Source organism: Schistocerca gregaria, chromosome 2 (genome assembly GCF_023897955.1).
Source record: "Schistocerca gregaria isolate iqSchGreg1 chromosome 2, iqSchGreg1.2, whole genome shotgun sequence".
Classification (NCBI taxonomy): Eukaryota; Metazoa; Arthropoda; class Insecta; order Orthoptera; family Acrididae; genus Schistocerca; species Schistocerca gregaria.
Genome location: NC_064921.1, coordinates 126,338,979 through 126,353,431, shown reverse-complemented (window position 1 = coordinate 126,353,431; position 14,453 = coordinate 126,338,979). Strand labels below are relative to the sequence as shown.

The window sequence follows — 14,453 nt, the reverse complement described above, 5'->3', positions numbered from 1 at the left end:
TTACGTATTTCATGCTCAAGCGGCGTGCGGTAGAAACGCTGTCGGTACCCCTCCATAACTATAGAACAATTCTAAGTAACTGACATTTGGCAGCGATCGCTGGACTGCTCCCGCTAGCCGTAATACGCTGTAATGCGGCGGCGAGATCCTGGTGCTGTCAGCAGCCACTGTGTTGTCACTTCCTTTCCGCAAAACCACTGGGCTTGCTAGTTCTCATGCAAGATACACATTCACACACGAAAATTTCCCCTGTTCCAAGACAAACGTAAATCCATCCCTAATTACAATTAAGAAATGGTTTTTGACTTGCTGTAACCGACAGGAAGAAGATGCTGTGATATGCAAATGATTAGCTTTTCAGAGCATTCACACAAGGATGGCGCCGGTGGCGACACCTGCAACGTGCTGACATGAGGAAAAGTTTCCAACCGATTTTTCATACACAAACAGCAGTTGAGCGGCGTTGTCTGGTGAAAAGTTATTGTTAAGCCTCGTGTAAGGAGGAGAAATGAGTACCATCACGTTTCCGACTTTGATAAAGGTCGGATTGTAGCCTATCGCGATTGCGGTTTATCGTATCGCGACATCGCTGCTCTAGTTGGTCGAGATCCAATGACTGTTAGCAGAATATGGAATCGATGGGTTCAGGAGGGTAATACGGAACGCCGTGTTGGATCCCAACGGCCTCGTATCACTAGCAGTCGAGATGACAGGCATCTTATACGCATGGTTTAACGGATCGTGCAGCCATGTCTCGATCCATGAGTCAACAGATGGGGACGTTTGCAAGACAACAACCATCTGCACGAACAGTTGGACGACGTTTGCAGAAACATGGACTATCAGTTCGCAGACCATGGCTGCAGTTACCCTTGACGCAGCATCTCAGACAGGAGCGCCTGCGATGGTGTACTCAACGACGAACCTGGGTGCACTAATCGCAAAACGTCATTTTTTCGGATGAATGCAGGTTCTGTTTACAGCATCATGATGGTCGCATCCGTGTTTGGCGACATCGCGGTGAACGCACCTTGGAAGCGTGTATTCGTCATAGCGATACTGGCGTATCACCCGGCGTGATGGTATGGGGTGCCATTGGTTTCACGTCTCGGTGCCCTCTCGTTCGCATTGACGGCACTTTGAACAGTGGATGTTAGATTCAGATGTGTCACGACCCGTGGCTCTACCCTTCATTCGATGCCTGCGAAACCCTACATTTCAGCAGGATAATGCACGACCGCATGTTGCAGGTCCTGTACGGGCCTTTCTGGATATAGAAAATGTTCGACTGCTGCCCTGGCCAGCACATTCTCCAGATCTCTCACCAATTGAAAACGTCTGGTCAATGGTGGCCGAGCATCTGGCTCATCACAATACGTCAGTCACTACTCTTGATGAACTGTGGTATCGTGTCGAAGCTGCCATGGGCAGCTGTACGTGTACACGCCATTCAAGCTCTGTTTGACTCAATGTCCAGGCGTGTCAAGGCCGTTAGTACGGCCAGAGGTGGTTTTTCTGGGTACTGATTTCTCAGGGTGTATGCACCCAAATTGCGTGAAAATGTAATCACATGCCAGTTGTAGTATAATATATTTGTCCAATGAATACCCGTTTATCATCTGCATTTCTTCTAGGTGTAGCAATTTTAATGGCCAGTAGTGTGTCTACACTGACACAAAAAATCCAAAATCCAAGAAATAATTAATGTGTAGGAATGAAATTTCTGAAATTAATTTGTCGAGGTTACATACTTAACTAATTAACGCTTCCGAGTTCATAGGTTAACGTAAGCGCGCTATAAGGCATTGCAAATGTGATATGCGCGTACAGTGATACAGGTGTAACCAGCAGAATGTTGACTGCAAACATGAAAACGTACATGCGTTGTCTTGCGCAGGTACCGGATGCCGGTCTGTGGCGGAGTTCCGTGATTGTTACAGTCGGTCGGTCAGTACAGTTAACGGTGTTTGTGGATGACGCTGGAGTAGCCTTCCAATGATGCACCATATGTGGCCGATCTGAGATGGATATAGTGAAAGAGCAGCGTAGGCCAACAAGTCGACACTCCGTAGAACACGTTGAGTTACAACACCAGTATGTGGGACGAATCACCAGACTGACGTACAATTTTGCAGTCAGGGTGCGTGAGAGGTAGATGCCATGTTTCTTGACTTCCGCAAGGCGTTTGATACAGTTCCCCACAGTCGTTTAATGAACAAAGTAAGAGTATATGGACTATCAGACCAATTGTGTGATTGGAGTGAAGACTTCCTAGATAACAGACTGCAGCATGTCATTCACAGTGGAGAGAAGCCTTCCGAAGTGTGACTTCAGTTGTGCCGCATGGGAGTGTCTTAAGACCGTTGTTATTCACAATATATATAAATGACCTTGTGGATAACATCGGAAGTTCACTGAGGCTTTTTGCGGATGATGCTGTAGTATATCGACAGGTCCTAAAATGAAAATTGTACTGAAATACGGGAGGATCTGCAACGAATTGACGTATGGTGCAGGGAACGGCAATTAAATCTCAATGTAGACAAGTGTAGTGTGCTGCGAATACATAGAAAGAAAGATCTTTTATTAGTTAGCTATAATATAGCAGGTCAGCAGCTGGAAGCAGCTAATTCCATAAATTATCTGGGAGTAGGCATTAGCAGCGATTTAGAATGGAATGATGACCATATAAAATGAATCGTCGGGAAAGCAGATGCCAGTCTGAAATTCACTGGAAGAATCCTAAGGAAATGCAATCCGAAAACAAAGAAGTAGGTTACAGTAGACTTGTTTGCCCACTGCTTGAATACTGCTCACCAGTGTGGGATCCCTACCAGACAGGGTTGATAGAAGAGATAGAGGAGATCCAAAGGAGAGCTGCGCGCTTCGTTACAGGATCATTTAGTAATTGCGAAAGCGTTACGGAGATGAGAGATAAACTTCAGTGGAAGACTCTGCGAGAGAGACGCTTAGTAGCTCGGTACGAGCTTTTGAAAGTTTCGAGAACATACCTTCACTGAGAAGTCAAGCAGTATATTGATCCTTCCTACGTATATCTCCCCAAGAGACCATGAGGGTAAAATCAGAGAGATTACAGCCCACACAGAGGCATACCGACAACCTTTCTTTCCACGAACAACACGAGAGTGGAATAGAAGGGAGAACCGGTAGAGGTACTCAAAGTACCCTCCATCAGGTGGCTTGCGGAGCATGGATGTAAATTTAGACGTAGATAACCACGAGGGTGTACTCTGAAATCGCACCCCAGACCAGAACTGCCGGTGTAGGTCCTGTATGCCTAGCACACAGACAGGTTGGTTGAAGGCCCTCAACTGGCTTTAATCTTACCAACACGCGGTCATCATTGGCACCGAGGCAGTATCAGCTTTCGTCAGAAAACACAACACACCTCCGCCCTGCCATCCAGTGAGCTCTCGTTCGGCACCGCTGAAGTCGCAAATGGTTGGAGGTTTGGGGTCAGTGGAGTGCACGCTACAGGGCGTCTGCTTCGGAGCTGCCCTCGAAGTAACCGATTTGTAACAGTTCGTTGTGTCACTGGTGCCAACTGCTGCTGCAGATGCAGTACGATGTGCGGGAACCATTCGCTGAACACGACGGTCTTACCTCTCGGTAGTGCCACATGGCCGTCCGGAGCCCGATCTTGTTGCTACAGTACATATCTGTAACCAGCAGTCATATGCAGTGGCTACATTCCTAACATTTGCTGCAGTATAGCAGAAGGAACTCAGTGAAGTGTAGATAATGACGTCTTTGTCATCTGAAAGGCATTCTTGGCTAACATCAGCTCGCCACGTCCAATCTCAGACGGAACCGTCACTCACGACCGTTACAGCGCGTATTTAAAGTAAGCCTGATTTGTATCCTCATAGTGGCGCTACTAGCGTCACTTTTATGCGACTGGCGCCAATTTTGAGATCATCTTTCAGATGTAGAAACACACCTACCAACTTTCGTTTATCTCGCGTAACTCCTTCATGGTGCTGAGATAAAAGAAATTATTCAGATAGTTAAAGGAGACGAAAATTTAATTGTCATAGAGGACTGGACTCAATAGTAGGGAAAGGAAGAGAAGGGAAAGTAGTAGGTGAATATGGACTGGGAGTAAGAAATGAAAGAGCATGCCGCCAGGTAGAATTTTGCACGGAGCATAGCAATCATAGCTAACACTTGGTTTAAGAATCATGAAAGAAGGCTATATACGTGGAAGAGGCCTGGAGACAATGGAAGATTTCAGATAGATCCGATAATGGAATGACAGAGATTTAGGAACCAGGTTTTAAACTATAAGACATTACCACAGGCTGATGTGAACTTGACCACAATTTATTGATTATGAACTGTAGATTAAAACTGAAGAAACTGCAAAAAGGTAGGAATTTAATGAGAAGGGACCTGGATAAAGTGAAAGAACCAGAGGTTGTAGAGAGTTTCAGGGGGCATTAAGGAACGATTGAGAAAAACGGGGGAATACATTAGAAATACAGTAGAAAGAAGAATGGGTAGCTTTGAGAGATGAAATAGTAAGGGCAGCAGAGGATCAAGTAGGGCTAGTAGAAATCCTATGGTAACAAAGATACATTGAAATTAATTGATAAAAGGAGGAAATATAAAAATGCAGTTAATGAAGCAGGCAGAAAGGAATACAAACGTCTCAAAAATTTGATCGACAGGAAGTGCAAAATGGCTGAGCAAGGATGGCTAGAGGACAAATGTAAGGATGTAGAGGCATATCTCACGAGGGGTAAGATAGATACTGCCTACAGGAAAATTAAAGAGACCTTTGAATAAAACAGAAACACCTCTATGAATTGGGTTAGATAGAGCAGCAATCAGTCGTGGAATTAAGTTGCTTTAATATGACATTTCTAGTCACAACGCAGATCAGATTTCGACCTGTGTCAGAAAATGTCATATTAAAGCAACTTAATTTCACCACTGATTGCTGCTCTATCCAACCCAATATAACCACAGTCGTTGCGTGCACCCACCCCATGGAGGGCAACCTGATGGACCTCTATAAATATAAAGAGCGCAGATGGAAAACCAGTCCTAAGCAAAGAAGGGAAGGCAGAAAAGTGTAAGGAATATATAGAGGGTCTATACAAGGGCGATGTATTTCAGGCAAGATTATGGAAATGGAAGAGGACATAGATGAAGGTGAAATGGGAGATATGATACTGCGGGAAGAATTTGACAGAGCACTGAAAGACCTAAGACAAAAAAGGGCCCCGGAAGTAGAAGACATTCCATTAGAACTACTGATAGCCTTGGGAGAGCCAGCCACGACAAAACTCTACCATCTGGTGAGCAAGATGTATGAGACAGGTGAAATACCCTCAGATTTGAAGAAGAATATAATAATTCCAATCCCAAATAAAGCAGGTGTCGACAGATGTGAAAATTACCGAATTATCAGTTTAATAAGTCACGGCTGCAAAATACTAACGTGAATTCTTTACAGACGAATGGAAAAACTGGTAGAAGGCAATCTCGGGAAGGATCAGTTTGGATTCCGTAGAAATGTTGGAACACGCGAGGCAATACTGACCCTACGACTTATCTTGGAAGATAGGTTAAGGAAAGTCAAACCTACCTTTCTAGCTTTTGTAGTCTTAGAGAAAGCTTTTGACAATGGTGATTGGAATACTCTCCTTCAAATTCTGAAGGTAGCAGGGGTAAAAAAAAAAGGGAGCGGAAGGCTATTTACAATTTGTACAGAATTAGATGGCAGTTATAATAGTAGAGGGGTACAAAAAGGGAAGCAGTGATTAAAAGGGTGTGAGACAGAGTTGTAGCGTATCCCCGATGATATTCAATCTGTATATTGAGCGTTGTTCATTCTGTATTTTGAGCAAGGAGTAAAGGAAACAAAAGAAAAATATGGAGTAGAAATTAAAATCCACGGAGAAGAAATAAAAACTTGGAGGTTTGCCAAAAACATTGTAATTTCGTCAGAGACAGCTAAGGACCTGGAAGAGTAGTTGAACGGAATGGACAGTGTCTTCAAAGGAGGATATAAGATGGCCATCAACAAAAGCAAAACGAGAATAGTGGAATGTAGTTGAATTAAATCAGGTGATGCTGAGGGAATTAGATTAGTAAATGAGACACTTAAGTAGTAAATGAGTTTTGCTATCTGGGGAGCAAAGTAACCGATGATGGTCGGAGTAGAGACGATATAAAATATAGACTGGCTCGGGTAAGGAAAGAGTTTCTGAAGAAGAGAAATTTGTTAACATCAAGTTTAGATATAAGTGCCAGGAAGTTTTTTCTGAAAGTATTCGTATGGAGTGTGGCCATGTACGGAAGCTAAACACGGACGATAAATAGTTTAGACAAGAAGAGAATAGAAACTTTTAGAGATTTGGTGCTACAGAAGAATGCTGAAGAGTAGAGGTGCTGAATAGAATCGGGGAGAAGAAGAATTTGTGGCACACCCTGACTAAAAGAAGGGATCGGTTGGTAGGACACATACTGAGGCATGAAGGGATCACCAATTTAATACTGGAGGGAAGCGTGGAGGGTAAAAAGTGTAGAGGAAGAACAAGAAATGAATACACTAAGCAGATTCAGTATGATGTAGGTTGCAGTAGTTACTCGGAGATAAAGAGGCTTGCACAGGATAGAGTAGCGTGGAGAGCTGCATCAAACCAGTCTCTGGACTGAAGACCACAACAACAGATGACATACAGAGTGAGTGGCGATTGAATGCTTGCCAGAAATACAAAAAGCATTGTATGCTGTAAGAAATTATCAGTACTGAAGAGAAACTTCGTTTATTATACCGTGTGTGGAAAATAAATCGCAGACGAGCGTTCAGTTTTTTTTTTTTTTTTACAATGGCCAGCTGACAGATAAAGGGGGGTAAGACAGCTTTAGAAATAACTGGCGTCTAGCTAACAACCTAACCCTGTCTTTATGCAACTAGCGTTGTGATTCATTCGAAAGGCTAAAATGCAGTGACATAACAGTTACACATAACAGCACTATGGGACTCAACTTCTGAGGTCATTAGTCCCCTAGAACTAGTTAAACCTAACTAACCTTGGGATATCACACACATCCATGCCCGAGGCAGGATTCGAACCTGCGACCGTAGCGGTCTTGCGGTTCCAGACTGCAGCGCCCAAAACCGCAATGCCACTTCGGCCGGCTAGTTACACGAAAGAACCATGCTACAACTCAATGTATTTATCATTGCAATAGAATAAAACTGCTTATTAAACGCTCTTAGCTGGTTCAGCGTATTTAAATTTCTCTCCCTCAGAATTCGCTGTGTCAGAAATGCTCTGTTTTGTCCATCTGTAAGTACATTTTGTAAATGCCGCTATCACTACCGCTACTGTTGTTATGTCTTAGGTAATAATGATGTAAAAATACTGTGTGTGTAAAACCCTGTGTCGATGTAATTGAGGACCTTCAGGCTCCAGCGTGACCAAGTTTAATAAAAAAATAAATAACGTCTCTAAATATGGATTTGATCTTCTCTGTATAGATGCGTGGTCACGTCATGTCCACAGATTCTCGGAAGCCCGTGTGGTTTTAAATACTGATATTTACTTGGTGCATGCAGTATTCTGAGCGAATACCTACTGACGCGAGCAGTCGGCCTCAACGCCGGGATGTGTACCGGAAGCGCGAGGTATTTTAAGCTCTGCCTCACTTGTGTTCACCAGCGCACAGCTCCCCCGGGGCAATATCTGAGCACGGGTAAGAACTAGTGCTGAGAAAAGTTCTTGGCTGTTGGTGCTTCGGGCGCCTCTTTCCCCCTAGAGATTTAACGAATGAGAGGGGTCAGCATTCTACATTTCGCAGCGTCGACGTCTGCATATAGGGTCAATTTAAGTGTTGCCACTGTGGCCGTGCCGTTAATATGTAAAACAAGTGTCTCATCTCGGCTGCAGAAAGCTGTTTTATTCTGCCGTTAAGTGCGACATGTTTCAGGAATCAAGCCCATTTACGAGCACATTCACCTACAACTCTCAGATTTGCTTATTTTATTATTATGGAAATGACAAGAGCCAATACTGATATTGCGGAGCTACACCACAGGCCGCCTAGGTACTGTTGTTATTTCTTTGGTATCCAATGTAAATCATAATGTGTAAATCAAAGATGGTGAAATAGTCTATATTAAAGTTGAGTGAAAGTCCAAATCCGCAGTAGTTGTTTATTGTGTTTTCACTGTATGGTGACCGTTTTCATACCCTATAGATATATCTTCCAGTCTACTTAATACTCAATGTGCCACGAATTCCAAGGTACAAGTGCGCATAAAAACTTGTCACTCCTTGATGGAACCTTGGATGAAACAATCCATACCAAGCGAGGCGGCGTCGTGGTTAGCACACTGGACTCGCTTTGAGAGGACGACGGTTTAAATCCGCGTCCGACCATCCAGATTTAGGTTTTCCGTGATTTTCCTAAACCGTTCCAGGTAAATGCCGGGATGGGTCCTTCGAAAGGGCAAGGCCGATTACCTATCTCATCCGTGACACAATTGGAGCTTGTGCTCCGTCTCTAATGACCTCGATGTCGACGGGACGTTAACCCCAATCTCCCTTCCTTCCTTCCGAACCTTTCAAGCAAGATAGTAAGAGATGGAAAAGAGCCACCGTGTTACAACAACTGAGTTAGAAAACTGCTGCGGAAGCAGAGGGAACTCCACAGCAAACATGAACATAGCCAAAGCCTTGCAGACAAACAAAAATTACACGAAGCGAAATGTAGGGTCAGGAGGGCTATGCGAGAGGCGTTCAACAAATTCTAAAGTAAAGTTCTATGTACTGACGTGGCAGAAAATCCTAAGAAATTTTGGTCTTAAACGGTAGGTGCATCAAAACAAAATGTCCAGACACTCAGTGACCAAAATGGTACTGAAACAGAGGATGACAGACTAAAGTACGAAATATTAAATGTCTTTTTCCAAAGCTGTTTCACAGAGAAAGACTGCACTGCAGTTCCTTCTCTATATTGTCGCACAGATGACAAGATGGTAGATATCGAAATAGACGAGGGAGGGAGAGAGAAACAATTGAAATTGCTCAAAAGAGGAAAGGCCGCTGGACCTGATGGGATACCAGTTCGATTTTACACTGAGTGCCCGAAGGAACTTGCTCCCTTCTTGCAGCGGTGTACCGTAGGTCTTTAGAAGAGCGTAGCGTTCCAAAGGATTGGAAAAGGGCACAGGTCGTCCCAGTTTTCAAGAAGGGACGTCGAACAGATGTGCAGAACTATAGACCTATATCTCTAACGTCGAACAGTTGTAGAATTTTGGAACACGTATTATGTTCAAGTATAATGACGTTTCTGGAGACTAGAAATCTACTCTGTAGGAATCAGCATGGGTTTCGAAAAAGACGATCGTGTGAAATCCAGCTCGCACTATTCGTACACGAGACTCAGAGGCCCATAAACACGGGTTCCCAGGTAGATGCCGTGTTTCTTGACTTCCGCAAGGCATTTGATACAGTTCCCCACAGTCGTTTAATGAACAAAGTAAGAGCATATGGACTATCAGACCAATTTTGTGATTGCATTGGTGAGTTCCTAGATAACAGAACGCAGCATGTCTTCCGAAATAAGAGTGATTTCAAATGGCTCTGAGCACTATGGGACGTAACATCTGAGGTCATCAGTCCCCTAAGAGTGATTTCAGCAGTGCCGCAGGGGAGTGTCGTAGAACCGTTGCTGTTCACAATATATATAAATGACCTTGTGGATAACATTGGAAGTTCACTGAGGCTTTTTGCGGATGATGCTGTAGTATATCGAGAGGTTGTAGCAATGGAAAATTGTACTGGAATGCAGGAGGATCTGCAACGAATTGACGCATGGTGCAGGGAATGGCAATCGAATTGCAATGTAGACAAGTGTAATGTGCTGCGAATACACAGAAAGAAAGATCCTTCATCATTTAGCTACAATATAGCAGGTCAGTAACTGGTACCAGTTAATTCCATAAATTATCTGGGAGTAGACATTACGAGTTATTTAAAATGGAATGACCATATAAAATTAATCGTCGGGAAAGCAGATGCCAGACTGAGATTCATTGGAAGAATCCTAAGGAAATGCAATCCGAAAACAAAGGAAGTAGGTTACACAACACTTGTTCGCCCACTGCTTGAATACTGCTCACCGATGTGGGATCCGTACCAGATAGGGTTGATAGAAGAGATGGAGAAGGTCCAACGGAGAGCAGCGCGCTTCGTTACAGGATCATTTAGTAATCGCGGAAGCGTTAAGGAGATGATAGATAAACTCCAGTGGAAGACTCTGCAAGAGGGACGCTCAGTAGCTCGGTACGGGCTTTTGTTGAAGTTTCGAGAACAAATCTTCACCGAGGAGTCAAGTAGTATATTTCTCCCTCCTACGTATATCTCGCGAAGAGAATATGAGGATACAATCAGAGAGATTAGAGCCCACACAGAGGCATACTGACAATCTTTCTGTCCACGAACAATACGTGACTGGAACAGAAGGAAGAACCGATGGAGGTACTCAAGGTACCCTGCGCCACACACCGTCAGATGGCATGCGAAGTATGGATGTAGATGTAGATGCATGATCTGTAATGCATCTCCATCATGCATGGTTCGAATCGGATGTCCATCCGCCGTTTCATCCAAGGTTCTATCGAGGAGTGACATGTTTTTATGCGCACTTGCACCTTGTTATTCGTGGCACACCAAGTACTAGTTTTACATGACCTGAAGATATACCTCCAGGGTATGAAAACGGTTGTCACACATAGAAAACACAATAAACTGCCGTTGCGGATTTTGATATTCACTCAACTTTAGTAGAGAGTATTTTACCGTCGTTGATTATAAGTTATTTCATTGTAGTTCACATTATGTACAAGTTTCTAGCTGTGGTTGATTTTGAAGCAACGTATCAGTGCGCCATGAGCCCTCAGTAGAGTAGCTAGAATAAGGGCGTGATATTTATTGCCTGCCCTCAGGTGCTCACCGCTAAAAGTCGGCCCTATTCGAACATTTCATGCCTACCGTTCTCTGCTCAGACTGCCGCCACACGCAAAACACAGCAACACTGTAATCGCATGACGACGTGTTCTGTCTGTATGAGCTGATTATTAACAGATTATAACAGTAATTGTACCTGTATCTAAATGCATTTTGCAATAGGAGACGCGATTAGAAATGCTTACTAATGTTTTGACTGTCTTTTTTCTTCTCTTTATTGTATCACAACAGACTTGATATATTGACATGATCATTGCGACAAACAAATACAGCGTTTGCAGGTGACTGTGTGTGTGAAGCACATTGACCAATCCATGTTACTTCCGTGTCAAAATACATACCATAGCAGTAGACCAGTATGTGTCGCGCAAGTCGTGAGTTGTCGATACTGGAAGACGAACATCCTGTAACCACTCAATGGCCACTACTTAACCCTCTGCCACTGACCAACTTAGTTCGCGGCAGAATTCACCAGCGTCAATTAAAATTAAGTACAACGTAAAACATTACTGTCTCTCTCTAAGTATTTGTGTTTGTTATTGAGCGGAAAACTACACTCTTAAGACTTTGTTAACGTTAATTGACTTTTTTTATTCGGCTGTTAGTTGTTAGGTGCATATCATTATAAAATTCGGCCTAGAATCGTGGGCCGCTTGCATACTTGATTCGCGCATGCGGCCCGATCACTGAACTAAGGGATTTTTATGGTCAACTTCGTACCAACATCACATCAGCTTAGTTTCTTACGTGTTAATTACCCTAGAATAACATAGTTCACAACAATATATTACTCAGTTTTCAGTTATGATAAGAAGAATTAGTCTATTCAGTACATAATTAAATGAAAATGTATAATCTTTATTTTACCTCTGGCGTACCCTCTGCGATATCTTCACGTATCATTGGCGATAGGGCTACCATTACGGGGGTATGTGTGCGCCGGTTGTATACCACTGCTTTGGTTCAACTAATCTAAGTACCACAGACTGGTTTTACTTAGAAGAATGAATGAGTGTAGCTCAGTCAGTCAGAACATTAAAGCGTGATTTCAGTTGAAGATACGAATACAAGATTCAATCGCCAGAAAAACTACAGACTAGTTTCACATCAATAGAAAGAATGAATAATTCAGTCAGTATGCATAATTACAACCGACTGTGTCGACTGTTTTCATTCAGTTACTACCACAGACTGGTTTCAGTCGATAGAAATGAATAAATGATAATAATAATTATACAGAATCATTACACCACAGCAAAACTTGCTCGGGCATTCAGAGATAGATGAGCAATATGTTTTTCGCGATGGAACAAGAACGTTGTCTGTCTCACCAAACGGATACATTCTCACCAAAGGCATGAATTTAGCAGAACCATCCATCAACAAGTGGATGAGATCTCTGCGATCTCTGTTACATGTCAGCCGAGTAAGTTAATCTAAAGACATTAACGCTTACAAGCTACATTAAAATGAGAAGCGTGACAAGCTACGTTAAAATGAGAGGCGTTCGGAGTGGGAACAGAAAGTATATATACCACATGTTCTGTTAACCAATTTAATGGAGAAAAGAGTTGTATGACATGTTGCAAAAAGCCATATCTATTACCGACATCTACATACATACGTACTCTGCAAACCACTGTGGAGCGAACAGCTGACGGTGTGCATGGTACCAGATATTTCGGTTTCTTCCCGTTGCAAATATGGTGCGCGAGAAGAATGACTGTTTAAATACCTCCGCTCATTGTGTTAAGTCGATTTCTTAGAAAAGCTTGTAAGAAGGAGCTAGGTAAGATAACTTTGGTCTGTTGAGTGAATTCGACGGGTACTGCCCGCCTTTTAGTTTCTGCCAACTTCAGCAGGCTGACAACAGTGTGTTTATTGTATGTACATTGCCATCAGAATAGTATTGTTAACGCTTGTTGAAATTTATGTGGAATAGAATTTGACGTCTTACTGTCATTTTAGACGCAATAAAACAGTGCTGTCCGCTAACTAACCATGATAACGAACAGGTAGTGCTTATTCAATATCACTCGACTTTATTCTGTTTCTGTCGATTCAGGTGCTCCCATCACCCATCCTGCAGAGTGTCTTCTTTGGTGATCAACAAGCCAGTAAGGTAAGAGCGATCACCTCGAATATGAATGGGTTATTATGTAAACGCGAATTGAACTGCTCGTGAATTTTCCAGTGTCAGTGGGGTTGCAATATGTTTAAATGTTTGCACGAATATTAAATTTGTCTGTGGAAACCCTAAGATGTTGAATACAGCGCTCAGTTGTGACAACACTCGCGCCACCACACACCCCTTTCCCATCTAATCTTCATTGTGCTGTTCGACCTGACATACAGTGAGGGTTAGGTTGGGAGAGCAGAGTTTGACTTGTGGACACCAACGAATGTCAATACGAAATTGGAACAGATTGACTTGCTACGTATGTCGTTAACATCATTACGTCGTGTGGAGTATGCTTTGTGATTGATTCAGCCATTTCTAGAATCCTTCGTTGCCAAGATTCGCATCTTGTTAACAAATTATTCTTCACAAATATGGCTATAAATGCGGGATAAATCCGTAGACATGGACTTATGACAGAGATATTTGTGTATGTTGATGTGTATTGTGCGGATATATTGCATATCAACTATGAAAAACTGTAAGCAGAGGTACACTGAAATATGTTGTAAAATATTAATAAAGGAAATTTCAACAGTAAATAAGTTATACGTGCTAGATCTTTGTAAGCGCTTGCTATAGTCATTCCAAGCATCGGACTCCGTGGCGCAACGGTAGCGCGTCTGACTCCAGATCAGAAGGTTGCGTGTTCAAATCACGTCGGGGTCAAACATTTTTATTTTTAGTTGCTTATTCATTCTTCACGCTCAGTGTAAGGCTATAATAAATCTGGCGTTGCATTGTTTTTTTTTTTTTAAAAATATGTTCTATGTACCTAGGATGATTACAGCTAATACTCTCACGGGCATGAATTTTATGACCAAACAAATGATTGTTGTTAGTTAATTGAAGATTTTGAATGCTTAACTGAGTCGATCGACAACGAGGTGTGACGGCCAACATTATGCTGCTTACTGTTAGTAGTGGTGCGAAGAAGATCTAACTTGTGTTAAGTTAAGTTCAACAGGTTTGTCACAGCGATCTAAGGTAGAACAGTTCTACCAACAATTGTGCTTACAGCGATACAGTGTAGCAACAAAGAAACTTTCAATAAGGATTCGCGTGTAGAGTATAACGTAAATGCACTTCATCAACTAAGGAAGATTTTTGTTGTTTCTGTCTTAATTTTTTTCCTACACCTTGGCCACGCTGTGAGAGAGAAACGGAGGTCATTCAGTTGCACAGTATACTTTGCTTATTTTCATTCAACAATGTCATGGAATTATAGTCAAGGATAACACACATTCGTCAGAAAGTATTATTGC

At 42.7% G+C, this 14,453-nt stretch overlaps 1 protein-coding gene and 1 non-coding gene across 24 annotated transcripts in view; both read left to right on the top strand.

The window, feature by feature from the left end:
- LOC126336500 (prolyl 4-hydroxylase subunit alpha-1) overlaps positions 1–14,453 on the top strand; it is a 697,270-nt gene that overhangs the window by 617,607 nt on the left and 65,210 nt on the right. For 7 of the 23 annotated variants that reach the window (XM_050000262.1, XM_050000252.1, XM_050000248.1 and 4 more), the window contains one exon: positions 13,075–13,131. The exons of the other annotated variants lie outside the window; for them this stretch is intronic. The gene's annotated coding sequence lies outside the window, so the exon portion shown is untranslated. The remainder of the gene's footprint in view (positions 1–13,074; positions 13,132–14,453) is intronic. 23 annotated transcript variants of the gene reach the window in all.
- Trnaw-cca (transfer RNA tryptophan (anticodon CCA)) lies at positions 13,786–13,857 on the top strand. The gene has a single exon. It is a non-coding gene; the product is annotated as a tRNA-Trp (tRNA).